This window comes from Pelodiscus sinensis, chromosome 13 (genome assembly GCF_049634645.1).
Source record: "Pelodiscus sinensis isolate JC-2024 chromosome 13, ASM4963464v1, whole genome shotgun sequence".
In the NCBI taxonomy this organism is placed as follows: Eukaryota; Metazoa; Chordata; order Testudines; family Trionychidae; genus Pelodiscus; species Pelodiscus sinensis.
The window spans coordinates 4,262,969-4,277,973 of record NC_134723.1 but is presented as its reverse complement, the minus strand read 5'-3'; the positions used below and the strand labels follow the sequence as shown (position 1 = coordinate 4,277,973).

The window sequence follows — 15,005 nt, the reverse complement described above, 5'->3', positions numbered from 1 at the left end:
ACTTGATTTAACCCCTTCATGCACTGGCCAGAATGTGGCCCCTGATCCCCCGGTAGCTCTTCTCCCGCGGGGAGCGCAGAATCCCCCCTTCTGCTTTCTCCCGGTCAGCTGCCCTGTCCCCCCACAGCACCCCCTGCTGGGAGGAGCCGCCCTCTCTCCCCCCCGTCCCGTCAAGCGGCCGCCTGTAAGCGAGCAGCCGAGGTGGCGTGCAGCTGGTTCCAATCAGGTCACGTGTGCGTCTGTACTGGGGTGGGAGCAAGCGGCTACGTTTATCCTGCTGCCCTGGGTAGTGGTGGTGCCACGGGCGTGGCAGGGGAGCTTTCCTTCTAACAGGGCGGGGCTCCCACTCCTCTGAGCTCGGCCGACATGCTCCAGCTGACGTCAGGGGCGTGAGGGTGCGGAGAGCCACCCAACCAAACGGTAACCCTGTATACGACGGAAACCCCTCCAAGCCACCCCAGCACCCTGCCCCCCCCCTTTGCTGCCTCTTCCCACTTCCCTCCGTTCTGCTCCTTCTCCCGGCTTAATCCAGGAAGCACGACTCCATTTTCTGCAGCTCCCGCGTTCTCTTTTCAGCTCCTTGCTCCTATACCCTCCCCCGTCACCCACCCCCACCATATCTGCACCCAGGAGGGGAAAAACGCGGATTCTAAAGCACCTTTCACATTGATGGGCCTGACAGCGCTATCTGGAGGGAGGGGGGCAGATCTTCAGGGGAGTTCCACCGCCATCCAGGCACCTGAGCACGCGGCCGGAGCCTCGAGGGCTGTGCATGCTGGGAAATCTAGCGCCTGGGGCTGTACGCGGAACAGAGAAACCAGCCCCCCACCCCCGGAGGAGCAGAGCTTGAACCAAGAGGCGGCGCCGCCAGGGACGTAAAGGAAGCAACAGGCATCGAAGCAACCTCTCGCTTTGATAAACCACCTGCCCTCCAGGCCCAATCACGAGGCGCAGAGGCCGCAGCGTCCCAGGTGGGCACCCGCAGTGGTAAACGCGGGATGCCCTCTCACGGCGGTTTAATTAGCACCTCACCGAGGACGGGGAATTGGCTTCCGGCTCTGGAGTGGCGGTGGCCCTCCCGGGGAGCTGGGCCTGGCTGCGTTTTGGCAGAGCAGGCCGGCAGACTGAAAGCGGCCCAGCCGCCAGCTCTGTGGCCCTTCTCTCCCGTGCGAGTCGTGTCCCCGCAGCACAGCTCATCTCCCGGAAGGGTACAGCCCCTTCCTCGGCCACACGCACGCTGGGACAGCAGCCCTACTCTGGCTGCAGACTGGAACCCATCGCAGTCCCAGGCTGCCCAGCCCCGCTGCTGGGCCAGGTCCCGCAGCAGGCAACTGCCCAGCTAGAGACACTGGGCGTCCAGCCCTCCCCCGACCTCTGCCCCACGGGAGCCAGGTGCCTGCTGCAGCCGTAGGGCAGGACGCCCACCCCCACAGGCTTGCCAATGTGGGGGCTGAGAGGGGAGCGCGGTCTCCAGGGCCACTCGGTCACTGGCCATTCTGTGATGCCGACAAGGGAGCCCGTCGGTGCCCCTTGCACCCAGGTGTTTGTGACCGGGACCAGTGTCTGCCAGGACGGGGCTGAGCTCCCCAGCTCACTGCCTGCAAAGCGCCCGGTGGACAGCACACGGGGTGACCTCCCCTCACTGCTTTGTCGCCTGCATTCACCTCAGCCGCCCCACCCCGCGCCAGCTTGCCAAGCTAGATCTTGGCCGTGCTCTCCTAGGTCCCTTTGCCAGCCAGCAGCTCGCCCTTCCCCAGGGCAGCACCATGCTAACGGACCCGCTTCAGCAGGGCAGCAGGCCCACGGAGAGCAGGCGATGCCCAGAGAGCCCTGGCAGCATCCTCAGAACCTGGGAGCAGCATGTCTCCTCCATAAAGCACTGTCTCCTGCTTGGGGCCGCCATCGCGGGCAAATCCGCAGGGCTCACGGCTCCGTGGGGCCGTGCTGCTGATCACATGCCCACGTTGTCCCAGAGACCTTCGCCTGAGATCAGCGCCCCTCTGGGCCAACACTAGTATATGGACGCAGGAAGAGTCTGCACTGCAAACAGAGAGAAAAGGTGGGAGGGGAAACTGAGGCACGGGAGGAGAGGGGGGAACTTGCCTAAGATCATTATCAGGGGCAGAACTGGGACTAGACCCCAGGTTCCAGAGTCTCTGTGCGCTCTGGCCTGAACAGACGTTTGTGTCTGCATGTTAGACCAGCGTGTCCATTGGTGCACGTGTGTTACTGCATGTAAGGTTGTATGTTCACATGCTAGAGACCTGGCTGGGTGGGACATGCAGGTATCCAAGGGCCCTGGGCGTGGCCGTGCACTCCAGCAGCAGTGTGTCTGTGCAGACGCACATACAGGGCACTCGTGTGCATGAGGATAGGATGCTGGGCTGGATTTGTCAGGCCCAAGGCACAGGTGGGTAAGTGGGCTTGGCACCACGTGTGTGCGCACGCCCCGGGGATCTGTCTGGACCCAACAAACCCCACGTGGATGCCTCTCGCACAAGGGGGCTTGCCTGGCTGGCACATCCGTCCAGCCACTGGCCTCCGATCAATGCTGGAGGCTCCTCACATTTCTCAGCTGTGGGGAACGTTTCAGGTTTTCTGTTCTCCACAGCTCGATCGGAGTGAAATCCTCAGAGCGCCGTCACGCCTGAAAGGTTTAGCCTTCTGCTGCACACACGCACCGTGGATTACCACGGAGCTGGCTGGGGAATCCTCCGACCGAGCCCAAATTCCTCTCTCCCCGGAAGAGCGGGAAAGGCCGGGAGGGATAGTACGAGGGGGCTGCTCTGAGGACAGGGGGTCGTCCTGAGGGAGCAATGAAGGGAAGCCCAGGACTGACTGGACATGGGGAACGAAACCCGCCCCCTTGCTTCAGACCGGGAGGTCTCAAGTGGGGCAAAGCCGGGTGCCTTGGGGGAGGGGACATGTCCAATGCCGAGCCTCAGAAAGACAGACAGACAGACAGCACCCACCCTGCTCCCAGCACCCTTCTTGCCACGAAGCGGCGGCGAATCAGCATTCGATTCCCTCTGCTCCCTTTCCCCCTTCAGCATTTTGGAGCCGCGGTTTTGCTGACAGGTTAAGTGGCCGACAGCCTGCCTGGCAGACCATTTCATTAAGGACTTGATTTAGTTTCTCCCTCTCTCACTCCCCCCCCTTGTGACTCCAATAAATCTGACTCTAATGAACAGGGACTAGTGGTGCTTTAAAGGAGATCCGGAGCAGCCACGTAGCTGCCTGTGCGACACACACACACACACACACACACAGCAGGGAAGGGACCCGCGGCATCTCACTGCAACGTCCTGGCCACCACGGAGCCCAGCGGGCACCGACTCTGGCTGCCAGATGTCCCCCAGCCTCTCCGGGGCTCAGCGGAGACGGAAATACTCCCCAAACAAAGCCACGCCAATAAATGCCAAGACAGCCTCGTCTACTTACGAGCTGCTTCGTGGTGCACGATACTCACTGTCTGCTCCCTACGGCCGAGGCGGCTGGCAGGACGCTTGACCTCTCCCCCCGTCCCCTCTCTCTTTGCCCGGCACGGACGGACGACGGCGTCTGTGCAGAAAGAGAAAGATCACCACAGCCTTAGAAATCCAGCACCCGCTGTGACCAGAATCTTAAAGAAGCCGGTTGGCTCAGCCCCAGAGCCCCGGCAGGGAGCGAGCTGGTAAACACAGCCACCGCTTGCTTGCTCGCTCGCAAATCAGGAAGCCGACATGGGGAGCGAGTGCATTACACCCACCACGGAGCAGTGACCCTGCTCACCGGCTTCTAGGAGGGGCCAGCAGCGAGACCCCAAGACACCTGGGGTGGGCATGAGGAGCAGGTGTCTCCTTCAGCTTGCTTCGCTGCTCTTTTTCCCCCGCGGGAGGAGGCTGAGGGGGGTCGGGCTTGTTCTAACAAGGGGCACGTGGAAAGCCAGGGCTGAGGAGGGTGCAATGGCTCAGTCCAAGGCTTTCACCGTTGGGCCCAAGGTTTGAATTCCGCCGGGAGGGGGAAGGGCTGAAAGCTACATCAATGGGAAACGAGTTGGTCGGTCTCAGCACAGCTCCAGCAGGCAGCACACAGGCCAAGGAGACTGACCTGCCCAGGCACACACTGTGGGGTCCCGGCGGACCAAGGCAGGGAAAGACTTAGCTCGCACGGCCAGGGGCCCCGAGCCAGCTTCATGGGGCACTGTCACGGAGAAGCTCGCACGGCCAGGGGCCCCGAGCCAGCTCTGTCAGGGCACTGCCACAGGGAAGCTCACACCGCCGGGGGCTCCTAGCCATCTTCTGTAGAGAACTGCCAAAAGGAAGCTCCTACTGCCGGGAACCCCTGTCTTCAGTGGGGGCACTTCTACGGGGAAGTTCAGACCACCAGGGCCCCCCTAGCCAGCTCTGTCAGGGCACTGCCACAGGGAAGCTCACACCCCTGGGGGTCCCTAGCCGGCTCTGTCCACAGGGTAAATATCTGGAACCAGCTTGGGGCTATATTCCTCAGCCAGACTCTTTTCCTCGGGAGGGGGGAGGAGGAGAGATCGAGGGAGGGCAGTCACCCTTGCATACATTTTCCCTGTCTCCAGAGCAGGGATCTGATTGGGGAAGAGCCAGGGAAGGATACTGCAGGGCTCGTGTGTCTGGGGACTGCACGCCGATGGAGCTTTGTCCAGCAGGTACGGATCACTGCTCCTCCACACACCCGGCTGCAAGCCGTGGCCACGGGAAATATTACTGGAAAAAACCATCCTCCCTGCTCATGAATGCAAGGTGGCGGGGACCCTGCACTGCCGCTCGGCTGCCTCCCAGCCAGCTTCACTGAGATTAGCAGGGCTCTGGGGCTCGTACAGCTGGGAATGCCTGTCCCTCCTGCGTGTGACCCTGGGGCCTGCAGCATAGGGGCAGCAGTCAGTCCCTGCGGTGACCGCAGCTTTGCTCCTGCACTAACCAGGGCAGCCCTAGCTCTGCAGCTCTGTGCAGAAAACAGCTGGAGCAGCAGCAGCTCTGATCCCTGCAGCTGCCAGAAGCTGCCAGGCTTAGGGTGGGACAGCAGAGCATGCAAAGTTTTTGAGTGTGCAGGCATTGGGGAATGCAGCCCTGGGAGTGGCCGGAGAGTAAGCACCAGATGTGCCCAAACCGCTTTTATCAGGAGTGTAAAAACCCCCAGGAGGCAAAAATTAAGTTAAATTAAACACAGTTTTTAAAAATAATAAACCTCTTTAAAATTGCATTTAAAAATATGGCCACCTCTGTTAAAGCCTAAACTTATTATAATCTACTAAACTCATTTCAATTAATTACAAAAATACTATTGTACAGTGCATTGTTGCTGCTAAGTTTTAAAGAAAGATCACTGAATGAGGGGTACATCACTGGTGTGTCCCTGGAACCGAGATTGTGAGATCACTAGCTTCTATTGTGAGCACAGAGAGAATATTTCCTTAGTTCATTTATTCAACTAGTTCAGATCAGTGACTAGCTCCCTCAAACCAACTCTGACTTGAAAAAGCAGGAAAGCTTATTGTCCTTTTTCAGTCCAGGAACAACTAGTTGTGAGAGGAAGAGATCTACTAGTTCTAAAATCTTGAATGACACCGTGACCAGAAACAATCTGTTCAATTAATTCGCTACAAATAACACCTCCTTTGTTTAACAAATCTGTTAGATTGAAGTGAAAAACAAAAACATGTTTTGATAAACTTTTTTTCTTTCTACTGTAGCTAGCACTTAAGGTAATTTTAGTTAATTACAAAATTAAGATGCCATTTTTGGTTATGTTTTTAATTGGCTTTGAATTTCCGACCAAACAGAGCTTAATACAAATCCCAAGTAAAAACTGAACCATCCAATAAATGAGAAATGCATCATTCACCATTTTCTAACAAAAAATATGCAAACAGTCAGAATCAAACTAATTGCACAAATAAGCATACAGAAATAATGTCTACTCCTGGTTAGCAAAAAGCACCACCCTATTTGATGTATTTTTAGTTGCAAACAACTTGTTTTAACGGTTACCAGCTAGTCAGACTCAATCATTCTTTAGGAAAATAACTACAAATGAAAAACATGATTAAAATAGAGGCTTCCTGCTTGCAGATACCAACCACAGTTTAAACTTGTGACTTAAATGGCTTTGATTTACAAATCAACCCATCCATACCTGGCACAGCATTAAAAGGTCTCACGATGAACACAGCTGGTGTATAGAAGCAAGCCCTGTAGCCAGCCCATGGCTGATACAGGATCATGAGGGAGACCAAGGCTCAGAGCTTTGTAGTATACACTGAATGCCAAGCAAGAAACAACCAGCTTGCCTCGTGCCATCCCTGATTCTGAATATTACCAGAGCCATCAGACAGGGACCATCTGTCGAATGGATGAAGACCTGGCATTTCAAGACCTGCTGCCATGGACGGTGCCTAGAATGTGCCTTGGCCGCATTTTACAGGCCCTAAAAATCAATGTGGCAGAGCCAAAAGTGCTTTGCAGCATGAGCCTTGGACTGCAGAACACCCACTCTCTTTATGGACCCAGTGAATTACACCCCCCCCCCCCGCAGGCAATAATCCCCCCCACAGGCTGACTGGTTTGTCCCAGCTCACACAGTGGCTCAGCAGTAAGGCCAGGAGCTAGGGCAAGATACGGTCCACAGGCCAAATCCGGCCCACCAAGCCATTTGATCTGGCCTGTCCTGCCACTCCCCCGCCTCCAGACCAATCAAGGCCTGAGGTTGGGGGAGTGCGCCAAGTTATTCGCTGTTCAAAGCAGCACAGCACCGAGGGAACCGCCCTTTTCCGCTTAAGGCCCCGCCCCTTTCACCTGAAGCCCCACCCCTTCTGGGGTGGATCCAGCCCATGACTATGTATGAAAATTCAAGCAGTGGCCCACCTGCAAAATTATTGCCCATCCCTGAGCTAGGTCTCGTCTGAGCTGCACTTATGTAAATGCACCACAGCGCCGTTCAGCCAACGGAATTATCCCGCTGTAAACGGGCGGAGCCCCAGTCACCCTTGTCGCATGCACCTCCGGGACAGGAAGCCACAGCCAGGCAGACAACAGACCAACAGCGCCTGACACAGCAGTGGGGTAAGGAGCAGTGTTCCCTGTAAGCTAAGCGCTCGGAGAGCTGCCCAGGAGAGACTGAAATGCCACCCAGCGGAAGGCCCATAGCCTCCCACAGCCGGGCAAAGGCACAGTCGCTGGATCCCAAAGCGGGGGCTGGGCGCGCCTGCCTGCACTCTGCACGGTGCAGATTCCACGCTGTAGTTACACGCCTGTTCTGCAGCCACCGGAGCAGACAGTGGTGCTGCTGCAGGGAAGGGGAGACCAACCCTCCACACCCCATCCGCCAGGCTCGGTCTGAACGTCAGAGACCGTCTGAAACGAGCCCGTTAGTAAGCCTGGGCATTTCCCCCACTTTAAAACGGAGGAAGCTAAATGCAGAGACTGTCAGGGATCTAACATTTGAAACTCACTCAAAGGCAGGAAGGGAGGTAAGTTTACACAGCCAAGCTGCTCACATGCAGCCCTCTCTCCTCCCCTTCCCTTGGTAAAATGGGGAGCCCACAAACTTTACCATGAGGCCAGACTTAGAAGAAACCCAAATGGGAGACTGCAAGCTGGTTTCCCTTCCACTCTTGGGGAGAAATGGGGGGAAAAACTGGGCCAGGTTTATATTTGGTTCAGTGTTCCCTAGCGAGGTGACCAGGTAACCCGTTACCCAGTAAGCATCACCTTTAACCGGCAATGTTTACTAGGTAATGGTTAACCGTTACCCAGGAATAGTCCCCTGCTCATGGCGCCAGCCCCACAGGGCTGCTGGTTCCCAGCCTGCTCAGATGCGGCAGCCAGGAATGTTTAGCCGATTAACTAATGAAATGGGATTTTACATCCCTAGTGTCCACCACTTAACACGCTCCACCCATCCCTGGCCCCCACCCATTTGCATGGTGGGTGGCGTTTCTGCCAATAGTAACCCCTCGGGGCGTGTCTTCACTACCCACCAGATCGACGGGCAGCGAGCGATCCCGCAGGGGTCGATTTATTGGTAAATCGGCCACCAAGTGCTCTCCCATTGGCTCTGGTGCTTCCCCAGAGCGAGCAGAGGAAAGGGGTGGATGGGAGGGGGGGGAAGCTGTGGGAAGCAGCTCTAAGTACATCGACTTCAGCTACGCCGTTCATGTAACTCAGCTTGACGGCCCACGGGAGCGTGGACTAGGCCGTGGCCCGGCCCTCGTTTGCTGTCGTGGTAGCAGGACACATAGCGCCAACGTGCTCCACTACAGCGGGGAATTCTCAGCAGAGCCAGGCAAGAACTCACTCAGACCCGGAGGCGTTGGATTTTCAGGCAACGTTTTAAAGGCACTTTCTCTCCCCCGCCCTGGACTCAGCCACGAACTTCCCCTGTGGCCTCGGGCAAGTGACTTAGACGCCTACATCCCTTTGTGGCCCTGTCCCTAACTGCCACTTTACGCATTGACATTCAACATTTGGACACCCATTCAGCAGCTGGCTTAGCCCTCTAGGCCCCCAAGTTTCTGCCAATTGTATCCCCTCGGCATAACCTCCATGTCTGCCTTGCCTGCGGGCCCAGTGCACGCTCACAGGGGCCAGCGCCCCACACACCAGACCCTGCTGATACTGCTGGAAGAGGAGCCCCCTTCCCCAGCTCGGTGGATACAACTCTGGCCCAGGCAGGAGATGGGGGTTCACCACCCCACTTCGGCCTGATTCGGGGCAGGGACTTGAGCCTTGCGCCCCACCCCCGAGCTCTGCAGTATTGGGTGGGGGGAGAAAGAAAGGGGGCTCAATCTGCCCTGGTGAGGCTGCCCCACTTTGCATAAATAGCTGCATATACATGAGGCCAGTGAGTGAGAATGGCCCTCTGGCCCAGGATGCGAGAGGTCTCTGTCCACGTGATTAAATCACTGGGACAGATCAGAACGGCTTCTACCGTTCAGAGAGTACTTGGGCCCCTCCCTCAGCCCCGGCATCTTCCCACGTTTGGCTCCTCTGGGTCCCCTTTGCAGGCTCCCGCTCAGAGATAACAGCAATACTGTTTTGCGCCACTTTGGATCCACTCGCCTTGCTTATTCGCTTGACATTTTAGCCGTGCAGCGGGTGCGGTGCGTGTAACGTATTCTAGAAAGCCTCACCCGCCTTGCGCCGTCTCTCAGGGAAAACCGCTCCTAGACCCCTTGGCGCTGGCATTTCCTGACGTCGATGATTTTTGACCTGTGCAGCCTTCGTGCTGCGACAACACGGCTTTGTGGCAGTTCGTGAAATAAACTCCCGTGCCGTGGCCTCCGCTGACCGCTGGCTTCAGAGCTGTGCTGACACGACGGTAGGTTCACCCTTGTCACTGCTTCGTTTAGTTAAGGGAACTTTAACCTAAATCGCTCCACCCTTCATTGGTGCTGCCATTCGGCAAATACATACAAGGAATCTGTTACTTTGCAGTCTGCTCCCAACTGCAGGTTAATGAAACCATTTGCCTCATGCCCTGCTGCCGCTGCGTAAGCCCTGGTGCGTCTCTGTATGGAACCATATCTCCGAATCACCTTTCCCTGCACTGCCTTTGCTCCCAGACGGCTGGAGGCTGCTCGCCACTTGCCTCCGGTTTAGCTTTCAGGCTGGTGTGTTGGCCTGCACAGACTATGCTCCACTGGTGATTCAGGAAGGGCAGGCCGGGATGGGGGTGAGTCTAATCCCTCTTGAGCTCCTAGGGCAGGGGTGGACAATTTTTGATGGGGGGGCCACTCAGATTTTGGAAAGTGGCCGAGGGTCGCACCCTTCCGTGATACGAATGGAGGAGGGGCAGCGTCTGGGATGGAGGTTGGGTGCAGAAGGGAGCTTGGGGTAAGGGTTTGGGGTGCAGGAGGAAGAGTGCGGTCTGGAAGGGAGTTTGGGTAAAGGAGGCAGTTGTGACCCAGGGCAGGGGACTGGGGTGCAGGGTTTTGGAATGTGACCTAGAGTAGGGGATTGGGATGAATGGGTTTGATTTGTGACCTAAGGTAGAGTATTGGGATGCAGGAGTTTGGGCTGTGACCCAGGGTAGGAGAAATTGTGATCTGGGGCAGGGGACTGGGGTGCCAGATCTGGGAGGGAGTATGGGTGCAGGAGGGGGGCAGAGGGTTTGGGTATGTTGATTGGGTGGGTAGAGGATTGGGGAAGGGAGGGGCTGGGGTGCAGAGACAGGCTCTGGCCAGGAGACTTACCAGCCAGCAGCCCAGCCAGCCTGCCTGCCAAGGTAAATGCTTGCAGATCTTAAAACGTTTCTCATCCAGCCAGCCTGCCCCGTGCCTGCACAGGCTGCAAGGCCACGTGCTTGTGTGAATAACTGAGCCGGAAGGAAGCAGGGTGTGGTGCTCCGTGTTATTCAAACAGGCAGCTCACATTGGCCAGTTTCTGGCCAAACACCGGCCAATGGGATTATGCTGGGTTGGGCTTTATCTGAAGTCAGCTCAACAATTGTCCTAAGTCTCAAAGACTCAGATTAGGTGCCATAAATCACAGAGATGGAACGCAGATGTCATGTTATTTGTATCCCCTCCCATAAATCCTGTCAGAGTTCGTTGCCTCTGGTGCAGCCGGTCATCACGGAATCCTAGAACACGAGAAGGAGAAGAGACCTCGAGAGGTCCTCAAGTCCAGTCCCCTGCCCTCGTGGCAGGACCACGTAGTGCCTAAATCAGGGCTATTCAACACGTGGCCCATGGACTGCATGTGGCCCATGGCCCGTTTGTTTGCAGCCCACAGTGCAGTTTCGGTTAACACGGGGCTCAACACGCAGCCCGCAGGTGGGATCCTTTGAACATGGCCTCCACTGAAAACTCGGTCCACAATGGTGAGGTGTCTCCCAGGTGGGATGAGCATGGAAAGATACAAGCGGATGGGCTGGCTGGAACAGACAGGTACAGGGTGTCAGCATTTCTAGCCCCCAGAGAGGAGGTGCCTGGAGCGCCGGGGCATTGGGAAGTGCTTTGTATTCATGCCCGTCAGTGTGAAAGGAGCTATTTGCATATATTTGCATATATATTTGCATGTATATGCAACCACACTTAAATTGCGGCCCTCGGCATATGCTGTGAGTATCATTGTGGCCCCTGGGGCTTCCAAAATTGGGTAGCCCTGGCCTAGAGCATCCCTGATAGATGTCTGTCTAACCTGCTCTTAAATATCTCCAGTGATGGAGATTCCACAACCTCCCTAGGCAACTTATTCCAGTGTTTAATCATCCTGACAGTTAGGAAGTTTTTCCCAATGTCTAAACTAAACCTCCCTTGTTGCAATTTAAGTCTATTGCTTCTTGTCCTATCCTCAGAGGCCAAGGAGATGTCTGGCTTTAGTTAAATATATATGAATAAAAGGAAGGTGGGTGAGTATATGTATCAATTTAGCGCTGCATTGACAAACCTGAAGACAGCAGCTCTGTTTACACAAAATGAAGTATGTGTCTGAGTCTAGCTCTATGCACCCCTGGGTATTATACACACACACAAATGTGAATTGATAAGAGGTGCAGGGTTGACAATCCTGGTGGCAGAATCAGTGCAGAAATCAGCGCTGCAAACTTCCCTTCCTAACTAGGGATGTGAAAAAGCAGGTGTTTTTGTAGAGTGGGAGTTGAAGTGTTTGGCTCAAAACAAAACATTTCAAATGTTAATGCCAATCGACATTTTCAAAACAAAAAGGTTCAATCAAAAATTTGACAATTTTTGGTTCAAAAATGTCGTATTTTCCAACCCGTTCGTTTTGATTTTTTCTTTTCAAAACAGAACGTCTGACATTTCTGAATTGATTCTCCGGGCCAAAATTATTCACGGGCTTTGTCAATAGTTTCTGTTCCCTGAAACTATTTTTTTTTTGGACAAATTGAATATTTGCAGAAAATTTCGCTCTCAGATCTACCCAGGAGTTCACTTCACACCAGACTGAAATCATCTCCTCGGATCCAAGGACGAGCTAACTCGGTAGGCAGTAACCATTTTGACAGCATCAATAATGCACAGCGACACAGAGATACTTTTAAAAACAGACTAAATGGTTTATAAATTATCCACGGGGAAGGTGTGGCCTCCCATCACATGATGAGGCGCAAACTCTCGGAACACGTTAGTGTGCTCGAAATACTCGCATCGATGGCTCCGCCATGCTGGGACCATCCCCACCTGCAGCATCACCACACCTACCGGCTGCTTCTCCTTCCCACAGAATGCTGCCCCGTTCCTACAAATCCCATAGAGGATTTTTTTTTCAAATGTGGAAATGCAAATTGGCATCCTATTGGCTATATTAATAATGCTCACAGTAATTTACGCATCAAGTCTCATAGCAACAGAACTTAGCATTCCTGTTGCATAAGAATTTGATGATTTTCTGAGTTCCTACAGACACTGTCGTAATTAGCTTGATCAGCCTATGCAAATCAGCATCTATCTAAATCCATCATTATTTAATCCGATATGCGCTGTATTTATCTCATGAAGTTTTCATACCGATCAGTCTTCTGGGTTTCAGGTGTTAAAGACAACTGGAAAGTGGAATGGTTTCGTTTGCATATGCAAATGACACACCTTTGCATAAATCAGCATGAGACTCTGATAAATGGGCAATTTATAGAGTTCATTTCTCATATGCCAGTTGGTTTGGTTTCCGGGGGGGGGGGGGGAGGTCTGGATCTGGAAAACGTCTCCTTTGGCAAATTGGCCAGGATTATATCATCAGCTCGTTTTGTCATTTACTGGTATTTATTCATCTGAATTCATACCGCTTGCCTTTAGTATCATGGAGTTCAAAGAGACAGCCCCATTCTCCTATTTTGCATATGCAAATCAGTCTCACAGGAGGCTAGTGATTTTGTGAAGTCCAAGCTGTAAAGGCAGTGCTAATTTGCATCCCTTCCTGGCTGACATTTTGTTTAATAGCTTATTAATTTGCCCCCAATGTCCCCGGTTATGCTACTAATTGTCCTTTAGACCCCCCTGTAAAACAGCCAGCCACCTTGCATGGTGATCTCACCTGGGGCTCTCAGGATTAAAATCCTTCAGCTCCTGCGGGAAGCCAGCTCTTTCTGTATTGTAGACAGCAAGTGCTTGGGGGCAGGGATACTGTCCTGACATCTGTGTCTTGCAGAAGGCTCAGCATGTACCAGCCTTTAATAAATTATAGTAACTAGCACTAACAACAGACCCTGTCTGCAGGCACTGAACAGGGATCACCCGCATTTCAGTTCTTGTCACCACCAGGGGTCATCACCACTACTTGAACAGTGAGAAACATCTGCCTTTCTGTCCCGGGGAGGCTGTGAGACAGAGTCTCCCTGGTGGATCACACCCGACAAATTCACTATACCTAACACGCTGTTGTCAAGCAACACACCCAAACGATGGCATGTAACAATGATCAAAACTCATGACATGCTGATCACTAGTGGTCCTGTGTGGCGTATGCACGGTGGTATACGAAGAGTTGTGGGTATGCGCAAGAATGGAGCTCTTAAAATGCGTTTGGAAAGCAAAGCATCGAACCCTGTCTTGCCCTAATCATAGAAACGTGCATTTGCTTGTCCGACCAGCTGGATCCTTTGGCAGAGACAACGCCGGAATATTCACCTAGAAGGTAAGCAAAGCCATCAGCCTCGGGAGTGGGTGAGATATCGGGAGGTTCTAGGTACCAGGCTAAGAATCACTGATCAAATACAGTATCACGGTGTTAGAGCAGGGGGGTTGAGTAAGTGTTTTATGAAAGGTGATTGGCATAATTGTGAAATGGCTGCGTTAACACTGCCCAAGGAATTATGGGCATGCCCGGATACTGTGCTTTGAAATCTGTGACCAAACACAGAGAGAAACAGGTTCTCCCCCAGCCAGGAGGGAAGGCAGCTACCTACTTGTCTCCTGTGTAAATAAAGCATTATGGACTCAAAAGCATGGCAGTGCCGATTCCATGCAAAGCCGCAGGGGGACGGCAAGTCACCGGGAAGGGAAGAACGGCAGGAAGCCTTCTTGCTCTTTGGGACATGGTCAATGAGGTTTGGGAAGATAGCCTGGTGTCTACCTCCCAGCATGGGGTGAGCAGCTTAGTCTGGGGGTGTTTTTCAAAGAATACAAGGCAGAGGTTTCCCAGGCCATAAAAAGAAAGGGGAGAGAACCCCACAGTTATCTATCACTTGGGGGCAGAGAAGATGAGCAAGGGGCAGGCAATTCATGTGCCCACCTCCCTCCAACTTCCTGCTTGACTTGTACTGAGCATGCTCAGTAACACTGCTGAAGGCAGCTGCCCTCACTCTACCCACAATTACCAGCTGACATGGTCGTCTCTGGTTGGGGGGGCCCAGGGACCAGAGCTCTTGAAATTACAGAATGTTGCATCCTGCAGCCAAAGGGGTGGAAGTCTCCGGGAACTGGGTATGGACTGGAATATCCACTGGACAAGGACTGGAATATGCTGAAAATGTTAGTCTGAGAAAGGTATTTTTACTTGTGGGCTTCTCTCTCTCTCCCCCCATCCCCGCTCCCCAGTCTCTCTCTCTACTCCCTGCAGTTGGTCTCATTTAATCCTCAGACTATCGGTTTAACAAGCTTATTTTGCTCCAACTCCTGCCGAGTTGGCTGGCCAGGCAGACCAGAGGGCCAGGGGCAGAAAGGGTCACACGGGAATTCCCAGTTCTAGGAGACCCTGCCAACAGTCCCCCTGGCAGACGGTGTGGGGAAACTTCAGGACTGGGAGGGGGGCAGGGTCACCCTGCAAACAGCAGCAGAGTGGGGCGAGCTAGGCCGTGACCTGTATGCTCCTCTGGTTGGCTGCCAGGGCAGGGCCATCCGCCATCGTAGCCAGAGCCGGTCCTAAGAGTGGGCAAGCCAGGCGGTTGCCATTTTCAAGGGTCCGCCGACGGAGCCGGTCTTAGGGGCGGGCCGCGAGCGCATTTCGGCCCAACCTCCCGAGTCCTCCCGAGTCCTTTCTTTTTTTCAGCTTGACAAATTTCCCCCGGCAGTTTAGTTTGGGGTTTTGTTTTTT

The 15,005-nt window shown here is 54.1% G+C and overlaps 1 protein-coding gene across 1 annotated transcript in view; it reads right to left on the bottom strand.

Moving 5' to 3' along the window:
- FRMPD3 (FERM and PDZ domain containing 3) overlaps window positions 1-15,005 on the bottom strand; it is a 135,782-nt gene that overhangs the window by 81,585 nt on the left and 39,192 nt on the right. Inside the window, exon 2 of the mRNA XM_075896708.1 lies at window positions 3,470-3,561. The gene's annotated coding sequence lies outside the window, so the exon portion shown is untranslated. The remainder of the gene's footprint in view (window positions 1-3,469; window positions 3,562-15,005) is intronic.